Consider the following 12,099-nt stretch of genomic DNA (forward strand, 5'->3'; position numbering starts at 1 on the left):
CATATTCTTCTAAATCCTCCTCCAGCTGACTCTTGGAATGACCGTCTGTCGTTAAGCCATATCCCGCACATCTCTCCACGACTTGCTCTCTGTCCCAGGAACGGAACCTCCCTGAGCGCAGACTCATGGTGCCACTGGGTTATGGGTCCAGAGACCAGTGAATTATCTCGTGCTTCTTTGGAAGTGTGTGTAAGTTGCACTTGTCTGAGGAGCTTGCAATCTACAAGGTTCTCACTATATTACAGAACACTGCAATATAGGCTCAATCAGTATCTCACCAGCTGCCACCAGTTTTAAACGCCTGTGACGGGAGACGCGCTTAATAACACATTTATATTTCGTGGATCCTGATTGAGCAGAACAGGTTGGGCAAAATAAACTGAGATTTATTCCCTTGATAGGCAAACACACGACAACTGCAGAATAAACTTAATAATTACACGTACGGGTAAAAGAACAGGAGATAATGTCCAGAAAGGTGCAAAGCACCAGAAGATTGTCTTTTAAAATTTAGTCCTTTTGCAAGGGCACAAATTGCCAGCCCCAATCCTTCTGTGAATGTGCCAAGTCTTTTCTGGTATGTTGGGGTTAATCGAATAACCCCCAGAAATCACAGCAATCACAGACAAAACGCAGAGTTTTGTCCTTGGTTCCGATGTAATAAGACTCTTTGCATTCCCGGAATGTGCTGCTGCTCTTCTCTGCTCACATGGTAGAATGAAAAATGAAAGACAATGGGGATAGCCTAGGGGGGATGTATATAGGATTTGGAAGCCTATTGCCAACATACCCACCCAATCCCCCTCGTGGGAAAGTAGTCATTCCCCAATCACCTACTTGCCCACAGTTTGGAGAGTGGGCACTAGGGATTTCCTGTTCACACAGAGCATGTGCGACAATGCCACCTTGGCTACTTAGCATAGGTGCACTCCCCTCTCTACCTGGCCCCTCTCAGGCTGGAAGCGGGGAACTTAGGGTGTGAGCTAGCACAAATGATCACCAGGATGTCCTATTTAGCATCCATCTGGCCAATTCACACCCCCTTTACTCTGGGTCTTTTGATATGCAACTTCCAGAGAGACTTACAGCTGTGGGCCTAGCAGGCTAGCTTTGAAGCTTGCATAGGCAAGTGACCCAGCTCCTAGGTGTCAAAACATTTGGTTCTGGTATGCAAAACATTTGTTCCTTAATGCATTACAAAGGCAGGCAGAAACAATAGCATCCTGTCTGTACTATTTAACTGCAACAGAAAGGCACTTTATCAAAAATATATGTTTCCCTTATGACAAAGTTATATTTTTAATATGTGTGTACTTGAGGGCTTACACTGAGGATGCACCAAAAATCAGGGTGCTGGCTCACTCCGTTCCTAAATTAGCAGTCTTAAAAGGGGAACAGCATATAATATTAACCCGTTCATCCCCAATACGAAATAGGGGTAACCAGCCGAGCCCACTGCCTTTATTAATGCGCTGATTACCCCCATTTTCGCCACAGTGCTTGAAAGGATGATATCACTGCAGGAAAGGACAATATCACAAATGTCACAAATTGCAAGAGTCATCATCCATGTTCCTAAAGAAATACAAAATGTAAACAGGACATTACAAGCAATAGTTGTGAATCTAAGCCAAGCAAATCAGTTGCGAATTACTGCAAGAGAACAACAATTCCACTTTACCCCATCTGAGGATGGATCTTTACATGCTGCTACTTTTTCTCCAGAGTCATCAGTTCTTCATTCCCCAGTTGTGGATGATACCGGTACTGTAGGTGCAAGTTCTGTGCAGGTCCCTGTCAACATCCAACCGCTTACATCTGTTCAAAATCAGGAACGGACAACTACAAATGAGACACAAAAAAGAAAGTTAGGGCAACAATTACTACTAACCAGCTTTTGGAAAAAGATTAAAACACCAAAACAAGAAACTGCTCCAACCTCAGTCGTACGATGTTTAGCAACTGGTTCACAACTGCCACAGGCCACACCCAGTGCTCCTGAAGTGCAACAGCCCACACCCAGTGCCACTCAAGTGCCACAGCCCACACCCAGTGGCCCTGATGTGCCACAGCCCACACCCAGTGGCCCTGAAGTGCCACAGCCCACAACCAGTGCCCCTGAAGTGCCACAGCCCACACCCAGTGCCCTTGAAGTTCCACAGCCCACACCCAGTGCCCCTGAAGTGCAACAGCCCACACCCAGTACCACAGAACTGGCACAGGCCAGTACAAGTCGTACAGTTAAGGCCAAAGTACTTGGCAAAGGGAAAAGGCAAACACAACAACCAACAAGCAGGCCTGTGACTCGCTCTCAAGAGGATAAACAAAAATAAATAATCACATTCACTAAATGTTTTGGTGTCCTGGTGGTGTTTACTGCAGACTATTTCATGCATAATGGATGTATGATCATGTACAGATGCTTGCTAACATTCAAGTATATCCTTGTACACATGAATGTTTAGAAATGTTCACTGACTGAATGAAGGCATATTTAATAACATATAAATATGTATTAATCATCAGTTTATTAATGGTACAACATTACACACTTGCCATATTTATAGAAGCTGAAATTCACTTAGCTCTTGTTCAAGATGAGATGTATGTGGGTTTGTTTGGTAATGTAGATATTCATTGCATGCTAATATTATTGATATACAACTTTAAGTAACTACTCATATAACAGCATACATTTTGATGTTGTGTTTTCTGGTGTCTTAACTCTGTAACACATTACTTACCTTAATCTTCTTTCATAGTTCATAATGTTGGCATGTGATCATGTATGATTTTTGGTTACAATAACAGATCTGTTAGTGTGTATGAATATATCTGTAGTCTCTCTGTATCTCTATGGATATATGTATACACACACACACACATACACACACAGTGTGTGTGTGTGTATATATATATATATATATATATATATATATATATATATATATATATATATATATATATATATATATTAGCTGATAAATATATATATATATATATATATATATATATATATATATTTATATTTATATATATATATATATATATATATATATATATATATATATATATGACACTGTTGTCAGCAAATAGGCCTTGTGTTAATGAGATATAAATGTTAGGACACTTGTTAAAATTATGGGATCAGTATGATTCAGCCCATAATTCACTCACTTGTATGTAACTTTGAATATGATTACAACAAGGCCTACTTGCACACATGAATGGCTTTAGTTTAGCACTCTATATATAATATATATAATCAGAATTAACAGTACAGGCCTTCATGGCTCAAAAGAGGCCTTGTTTGCTGTTAACTACTACTTATACACAGCTGACTCAAATAGGCCCTCAAACATACTCACCCAGTAATGTTATAAACTGTAATGAAGTGTTAATAGAATTACAACAAGGCCTGTTAGCACACAAGGCCTTCAATGTACAGATAGAGATAGAGATAGATATATCTATATATAGATATATATATATTGATATATCTAGAAATAAATCTATCTATCTATCTATCTATCTATATCTATATATCTACATATCTACTGCTGCGGCACAGTTTATTCGAGCATTTGCCCGTTCTGTGCCGCAGCAGTAGCCTGGCGCGCGCCCGAGTGTGACGGGCGCACGCCGAAGCAGCGGAAGAGCGCCCTCCGATCGGGGCGCTCTCCCTACCGCTGCCGGGTCCGCCGGGTCCCCCGGAACCCCCTGCCGCTGTCCCGCGATCGCGGGACACCAGGGCTCCCTCGGGGAGCCCCTGGACACGCGTGCAGGGGGCGCACGCTCCCGATGACGCGTGACCGCGCGTCTATGACGCGCGGCACGCCGAGGGGCGGCCACTAGCAAGCCGGGAGATTTCCCGGCTTGCGGTACCGACCACACTTCAATAAAGTGTGTCGGTAGTGTACATACATATGTATATCTACACACAATATATAGTTAATTATATATAGATAAATATATATATATATATAAATATATATATATATATATATATATATATATATATATGTATATATCAAGAGAGACTAACAGAGAGAGTCAAAGAGAGAGAGAAACAGAGAGAGAAGCAGAAAGAAAGAGAGATAAACAGACAGAGAGAAAAACAGAAAAAGATACAAACATACAGATGTGTGTGTATGGTTACATCTAGCTAAGTGTAAACAGAAATGTGTTCAGAATAGCACTGTAGATGATTTCACACACATTGTTATTATAATTCAAAGAGTCTATTTGTTTTGCACATGTTGATTGCCTAAGTTGAAAGTAAAGTTTCGATTCCTGTGAAAATAGTATCTTACCCAAAGAATTTCAGCCAATTATTGTAACAAATTTCTTGTGGGAGAAAACCTAGGCGTATAACTGCTACGTTGTATTATAACCTTGGAAGAAACCGCGAAGATAACATGTAACTATTCACACATTCAGCAGACATCCATATGCGTTCAACTTCACACAATGTACACTTGAAGAGAGAAGAAATGGCAGAAGTTTCCACATTGCACAGCCATCCACGTAAATCATACAAATTTATGATTTATGAAGTAATCGAATCAACGCCACAGAAAAGTGCAAACATGGCCAAAATCTATGACTTGATCGAAAAGAAATATCCATACTACCAACAACTTGACATACAATGAAATTTTAAAACTTCTGTACGATTCACTTTATCCGCAAATGAATGTTTTGAGCGTGTCCATGATCGGCTAGATCAACGATATGGATGCTGGCATGTTGCGCCATCATTTAAACTTACCATGGAACATGGAACATATCTTCTGTTAAATAGCATATTTTTGCCTATTACCAGTGATACTGAAGCCGCACCGACTGTCGTGTCTGCTGATCTACCTGCACCCTCCATTCAGCCAGACCAGATGCAAGATGGACATAACTACTATGATATGTATTCAAACTTATATGGGCAATACCAATGTGGATGGGAAAACAACCAACAACTGTACGTACCTCCGGACGTCTTGTTTGAAGAAGCCACTGCAGATCCATATGATGCCCTCATGGAGATGTGTGTGATTCAGGATTCAACGGTTGCCTCAACCATGGATGATACTGTTGTGCCTTCCTGCAGCGAGCAGTTGCAGCCAAATCAGTTTTGACTTCTACAAGAATGGTAAATACATTTTGTGTTATGCCTTTAATCAAATTGTATATGTCTACATTAATAATATACACCATTTTTTAGCCAAATGAGTGGATACAGCTTAACATTGCAGATAGGCTTACATGTAGCGTCCACAAAGACATTATTTCCTATAACAATATACTACATGATGAACCATTATGGTTCGTCATGTACACATGGTACACATTGGTGACGGAGTCCTAAATCCTAGATTATTATCGCTTTTAAAGTATCATTTCAACATGTTACACTAACTGTAACACACACACACATCTCATTGTTTAGCATTCAACATATAAAAACAAAGTGTCACCCACATATGACGTGGGACTGTGGTCATGTCCCAAGACGTCCTTAAAAAGGTTTACCGATGCAAGCCCCACCCCCAACCAACATGCGCGCATGAAACCGTATTGGCTGTGCCCGTAGCTTATTGTTACGGTCAGTGCAGTGTGTCATGCGCGCGCGTCGGTGGGGCGGTGCGTGCATAGCGCTGGAGGCCAATGTTAATTCAGTGGGAGGGGTGTTTGCGTGCATTTCACGGTTCTTTAACATGAAGTCACACGTCTTTTGTTCGCTCATTGGCTGATCGTCCATTTTTTCCGTGGGCACACGTCCTTTTACAAAGTTTAGATATGTACGTGTGTAGAAGTGAATTTGTTTTGCTTCCATATCATAACTTCCAGCCATGATATGCATACTGCTTGCAGCACCATGGAGGGACATGTATTGAATGCACAGCATACACATCATTTTGCGCATGCGCTAAGACTTAGTCCACACATTCGTGACGTGCGCGCGCAACAGACGTTGTGCGCGCACATTATTATGTATAGAGGCACCGGAAAAATCATATCAGTAGTAATGCCAGCAACGCCATTTGAAAAATGACACAGTTCTGTATCTGTAGTTTTATCCTTGCAGTTTAAACATATACGTTACTAATGCCTGAATATCCACAATCATATAGAGATGTGTTAAGCGTTGTCATGCTGAGACATATATAAATGTGCCATCTTTGAACATCATGTGTTTGCTGTATTTCACAGATGTCGCGGATGAATACATGGGACCAATGTATGATTTCAAATGAGCCAATCGTTATATTAGATGATTGTGATGACGATCGAACAACTATTAGAATAAATATGTAACAATGCTTTCAATGATTGGTGCGCAGATTAACAATCACTACATAATGTTATCCTCTTATGCAAATATTTACTATGCACTTAATTAACATAATGATGTTGCTAAGCACTGAAGTTAGAACGTATATTGTTTTTTGTTTATTTTCTACTAACATTATATGTATTGCCATGTGATATATGCAACCAACATTATCACTCAGCAAACACATTCATCTACTATATATTATAATCTCACGTGTGACTTGTCAAAGAATGTAAATGCTACATAACAACTTGTAGACATTGTATCTGAACGTACACAATAACAATAGGGAGGTGATAGAAACTGTTTAGTTGTGTGCATTTTATATTTTCACCTAAGTTGTAGTGCTAACCTAACATGCATGAGCTAATGAATGTTAGTTAAAGATCATGAAACCATGAACATTTGTGTGTAAATTTTATTCACACGACTAACTATAGTTTAGTGTTATTATTAAATGTTCAACACATACATAGCTAAGCGAGGCCGATGATAAAAGCAACATTATCATGTTTGTTTATATTATTTCACGTAGAAATATATGCATCACACAAAAACTACAACACACACTGTTGCTGAAATGTGTGCGTACGCAAATGTCCACTTCATTTATGTTCATATGTTGACATTAGTTATAAAGGATCATGATCATTATGAATAACTAACGTGAATGAAATAAAAATTATATTAACAACATTGTCATTGTGTTGGATGAATTAGGAAAAGTTGAGAATCCAAAGAACTATACTTTGGAATGGTGTTTGTTACATGTACGTCAAATCAACACACATCTTTGACTTATACATACACATGTGACAATGTAGTAATCAACATGAAGATGAAGTGATACAACAACTAATCACATACATTGCAATGTTAATGATGTTTAAAACATTGGTGTCTTTTCATACAAACATGCATTGAGTGTTAAGATTGCTCATGTGCATCAATGGATGTACTCCTCCCATAATCAATAGCTGAGCAGGGTTTATCCCATTCTCTCCCCCCACCCCTATATTCCATGAATGGATGTTGTTACGTTTGCTAAATTACATGTTATGTAATGTCCCTAATGATATTAAAAGACACTGCACATTAACCACTAAGTGTAGCTAAACGCACGTACACAATACAGAAACGACATGTTTCAATTGTCACATCTTTTTCATTATGTTCTGTTTATACATCCTGTAAATATACCTGTATCGAGGTTTGCACATCTTATGACAGATGTGAATTGAAATACATACCATGAGCAGTCATTGAAGTGATATACCTTGAAAAAGAAAACATGAATGAATATAAATCATTGTCATGACATGTTCATTAAGGTAAGCAACACACAAAATTGACCATTTTGTGTGTGATATGAAACAACATATATAATATGTCAAATATGATCTGAAATACATAATAGTGTACACATCATTGTGACTCACATGTCACACTGCAAAAGAAACATTGTATGTAACCATACTGCACCAGCTATTGACTATGGACATAGTAGGTTTATTGTGTATGCATAACCAAATAGAGCATGTACATAAATAATAGATTTAGTACACATTATTTCTTCACGTACACACAACACCTTTTATTGGTAAGAAGTATAAAACAACCTGTTGATGAATGACATACATTCAATTGTCCACACAGCAGAGCAGAGAAAGGTGTGCGAACCATATTAATCTGTTTCCAAAGTGAATGGTATTTGGACAAATGTATTTATCATAACAAAGAATGAATACATCTATGTAGTACTATGAACATATATGTATTTGCTTACATGAAAAATAGGTGTTTATGACATTCAGACGTGTCTCAACACCACTGGCTGTTTGGTCATTGTCAGCTGGTACATTGACGGGATGCTCCTCCTCCAAACCCTGACATATGTCTGTTTGTACATTATTGCGGAGGGCCACATTGTGCAAAATGCAACATGCAATTATAATATCAGACACTTTAGCAGGCTTATATTGAAGTGCCCCACCAGTTCTATCGAGACACCTAAATCTTGTCTTGAGAAGCCCAAATGTCCTCTCTATGACGGATTGCATAGATATATGGGCAACATTGTACCCCTCCTCTGCTTCACTTTGAGGGTTTGCCACAGGGGTCAACAGCCACGGCCTAATTCCGTATCCTGAGTCACCTATAATCCATTGTGCACAAATATGAAACAATTAGTGTTAACATTATTACATACAATATTTCCTAGAAAACCAAGAGTTGTTTGTTAACACATCATAATATGTACTCACCCACCAGCCAACCAGGTCTAAAATAGCCTTGTTCGAAAGCATGGAAGACTGATGAGTTTCTCAGGATAGAGGAATCGTGACTGGAACCAGGGAATTTGGCTACCACATGCATAATCTTCATCGTGGCATCGCATACCACCTGTACATTCAGGGAATGGTAGTGCTTACGGTTGCGGTAAGCATGCTCACTCTGACTAGGCGGGATCAAAGCAACATGAGTGCATTCGATTGCACCCATCACACATGGTATCCCGGCTATTGTATAAAAGCCACTCCTTACTTCCAGCCACTCTGTGTGCTCTGTAGGAAAATGAATATAATTCCTAGCGCGTCTATTGAGTGCACATTGAAACTGGGTAAAGGCCCGAGAGAATGTAGATTGCAAGACCCCGCCCACTATGCCCACAGTTGTCTGGAATGACGCGGTAGCAAGATAATGTAATGAGCACAGCATTTTAACAAGCCCAGGGACTGCACGACCTCTGGCTGTCACAAAATCTAAATCTCCCCGTATCTCTTCATAAAGAGCTAAGATTGCTGCTGAACTCAAATGATAGCGACTTACAATCTCCTCCTCACTCATCCCATCTAACAGGGTTCTCTCCCTGTACAAACGAGGATGAGGCACAACTTCTCTCCTCTCTCTTCTCCTCTCATTTCCTTGCCTTCTCCCTCGACCTCTCCCTCTCCCTCTCCTGTCTGCGTGCCTGTCCCTGTCACTGTCCCTGCCACTGTCCCTGCCTCTGTCCCTGTCCCTTCCTTGGCCTGTGACATCCTCTCCATCAGCAAGCCTCTCATCCAATAGAATGTTCCTCCATCTCATAAACATTCGCATAATTTTCAAGTCTGTAGCTGTGAATGCGCAGGTAATTGCCCTCCTTTAAATACCTATGTGATGATGTCAGGTGACTTGCTGAAGTGCAAGGTGTTACATTAACATATCCAAGTAGTTCACTCCCAACGTGTATCCATTAGTAATTAAAATAATTATTTATGTGTGTTCACCAGGCAATCATGATATTTGAGAATGATGTAACGTTAAGCTTTGTACAAGCATTTATTGTCAAGTATTTCTGGAATGTGTAATGCATGTACTACTTCTGAACACAACACTCAGTCATCTAATTAGGATACAACCATGACATTGACGTTGAGAAACTACGTTGCAACATGTGTAATTTAGCATGTTATTGTCACCTGATCACATGAAGTTATTGTATTTGCATATGCATAATTTAATGCCATCAGGATAGTTGCTATTGATTCAGTTTCAATCGGGTAAAAATGAGTAACTATTATAGATGTGTGTATAAGTTAGCATGAAGTGATTCTAATGCATCGTGTACAATGTAAACATGCAATGTTATTGAGTGTCCAATTGCGAACGATATCAAAAGAGGGAGGTCACAAAGTACATGTACTGCTGCGGCAGACTTTATTCTAACAAATCACCGGTTTGTCCCTGGCTTGTTCCTGGAATGAGACGCTGTTCACCTGGAGCATGCCGCATTCCTTTTGCGTTCCCAGCCACGGGTTATGCCCGGCTGACGCGCGGTTGATGTGTTAATTGATAATGGTTCAGGATTTAATAGGCTGCAATTCTTCGCGTGTCCGCCAGATGGCATAAATTCATGAATTGTAATGCAGTATATATATATATATATATATATATATATATATACTGTATAACAACAACCCCTATAACCCCTAACATACAGTACTGTACACATACAGTAATGTATATGCACATCAATGATACTATAGGCCGGCGGGGGCAAGATGTGTTTGCAGCAGAGAGAGAACCGCTGCTCTCTCTGCGCAAACATCGGCACATTAAAAATTATTTAAAATACATTTTTATTCATAGTGTAGATGTGCAGGGGGTCTCCGGAGCTGAACCGCATTGGTTTCAGGCCCGGGGACCCCCTGCTTCCCGAGATAAAGGCCCCTTTATGAGGTGCCGGTATCCCTCTGCATTTAAAGGTCCCCATCATGTGAACACGGCATGTAAACAAAGCAGAGGGATACCGGCACCCCATAAAGGGGCTTGTATCTCGGGAAGCAGGGGGTCCCCGGGCCTGAAACCAATCCGGTTCCGCTCCGGAGACCCTCTGCACATCTACAGTATGAATAAAACACATATATAAATAAACACTCATTCCTTACCTTTGCGGCTATGTGCTATGGTAACGAAGCAGCATGAATGTATTTTTAATAATATTGTACAGTGAGCAGGGGGTTCCCTGAGCCACAAATTAAAGCTCAGGGGATCCCCTGCTCCTGCACAATATTATTAAAATACAGAAATGCTGCTTCATTACCTTAGCGGCTAACCGCTAAGGCAATGAAGGGGTTAACCCACCGTGCCCGCTTTATTGTGGGTAGCGGGGGTGGGTGAAGGGGGTATTTGGCCCTTGGTGTGAGTTTAGGACTTGCGGGGGGGTTGCGGGTGCACTTAACCCCTTCACGACCGTAGCAGTTAATACCGCTACGGTCTTGAAGGGGTTAACCCCTCCCGCTACAACCCCGCAAGCCCTAAACAACCACCATTGGGGCTAATACATCCTTCACCCACCCCGCTACCCACAATAAAAAAAATTCACACACAGCAGCCGCACAATAAATAAATAAATCTAAATAAATAAATAAATACATGAATATAAATCAATAAATTTTAAATACATTTTTATTCATAGTGTAGATGTGCAGGGGGTCTCCGGAGCTGAACCGCATTGGTTTCAGGCCCGGGGACCCCCTACTTCCCGAGATACAGACCCCTTTATGAGGTGCCGGTATCCCTCTGCATTTAAAGAACCCGATCACGTGACCGCGGCATGTAAACCAAGCAGAGGGATACCGGCACCCCCTAAAGGGGCCTGTATCTCGGGAAGCAGGGTGTCCCCGGGCCTGAAACCAATGCGGTTAAGCTCCGGAGACCCCCTGCACATCTACACTATTAATAAAAATGTATTTGAAATAATTTTTAATGTGCCGATGTTTGCGCAGAGAGAGCAGCGGATCTCTCTCTGCAGCAAACACATCTCGCCCCCGCCGGCCTATAGTATCATTAATGTGCATATACAGTACTGTATGTGTACAGTACTGTATGTTAGGGGTTATAGGGGATGGCTTCAAAGACAACAGCTCGCAAACGCCCCAAAGAGTTTTTACACGGCATTGCAGTATTGCAGACAGCGGGAATCAAATGCTTAAATCACAGCCGTGAAAATAACGCAATACACTCCGGGCAAAAACGATACAAAATCGCACATAACCGGGATAATCTGAAATTCGCGGAGCTAGTCGAGTTAGAATAAAGTTGGTCGCCACTGTAAACATGAAAACAAACAGCTACATTTACGTTTGATCATGCGTTACACATTACAAACATTGTATAATGTATAACAACATTACTAGATGCTGGATCTGTTAGATGTGTGAATTGTGTTACATCATATAATAAATTGAAGCACACTTAAGTAACATGTTTGATATGATGTGACC

This window comes from Ascaphus truei, chromosome 3 (assembly GCF_040206685.1).
Source record: "Ascaphus truei isolate aAscTru1 chromosome 3, aAscTru1.hap1, whole genome shotgun sequence".
Classification (NCBI taxonomy): Eukaryota; Metazoa; Chordata; class Amphibia; order Anura; family Ascaphidae; genus Ascaphus; species Ascaphus truei.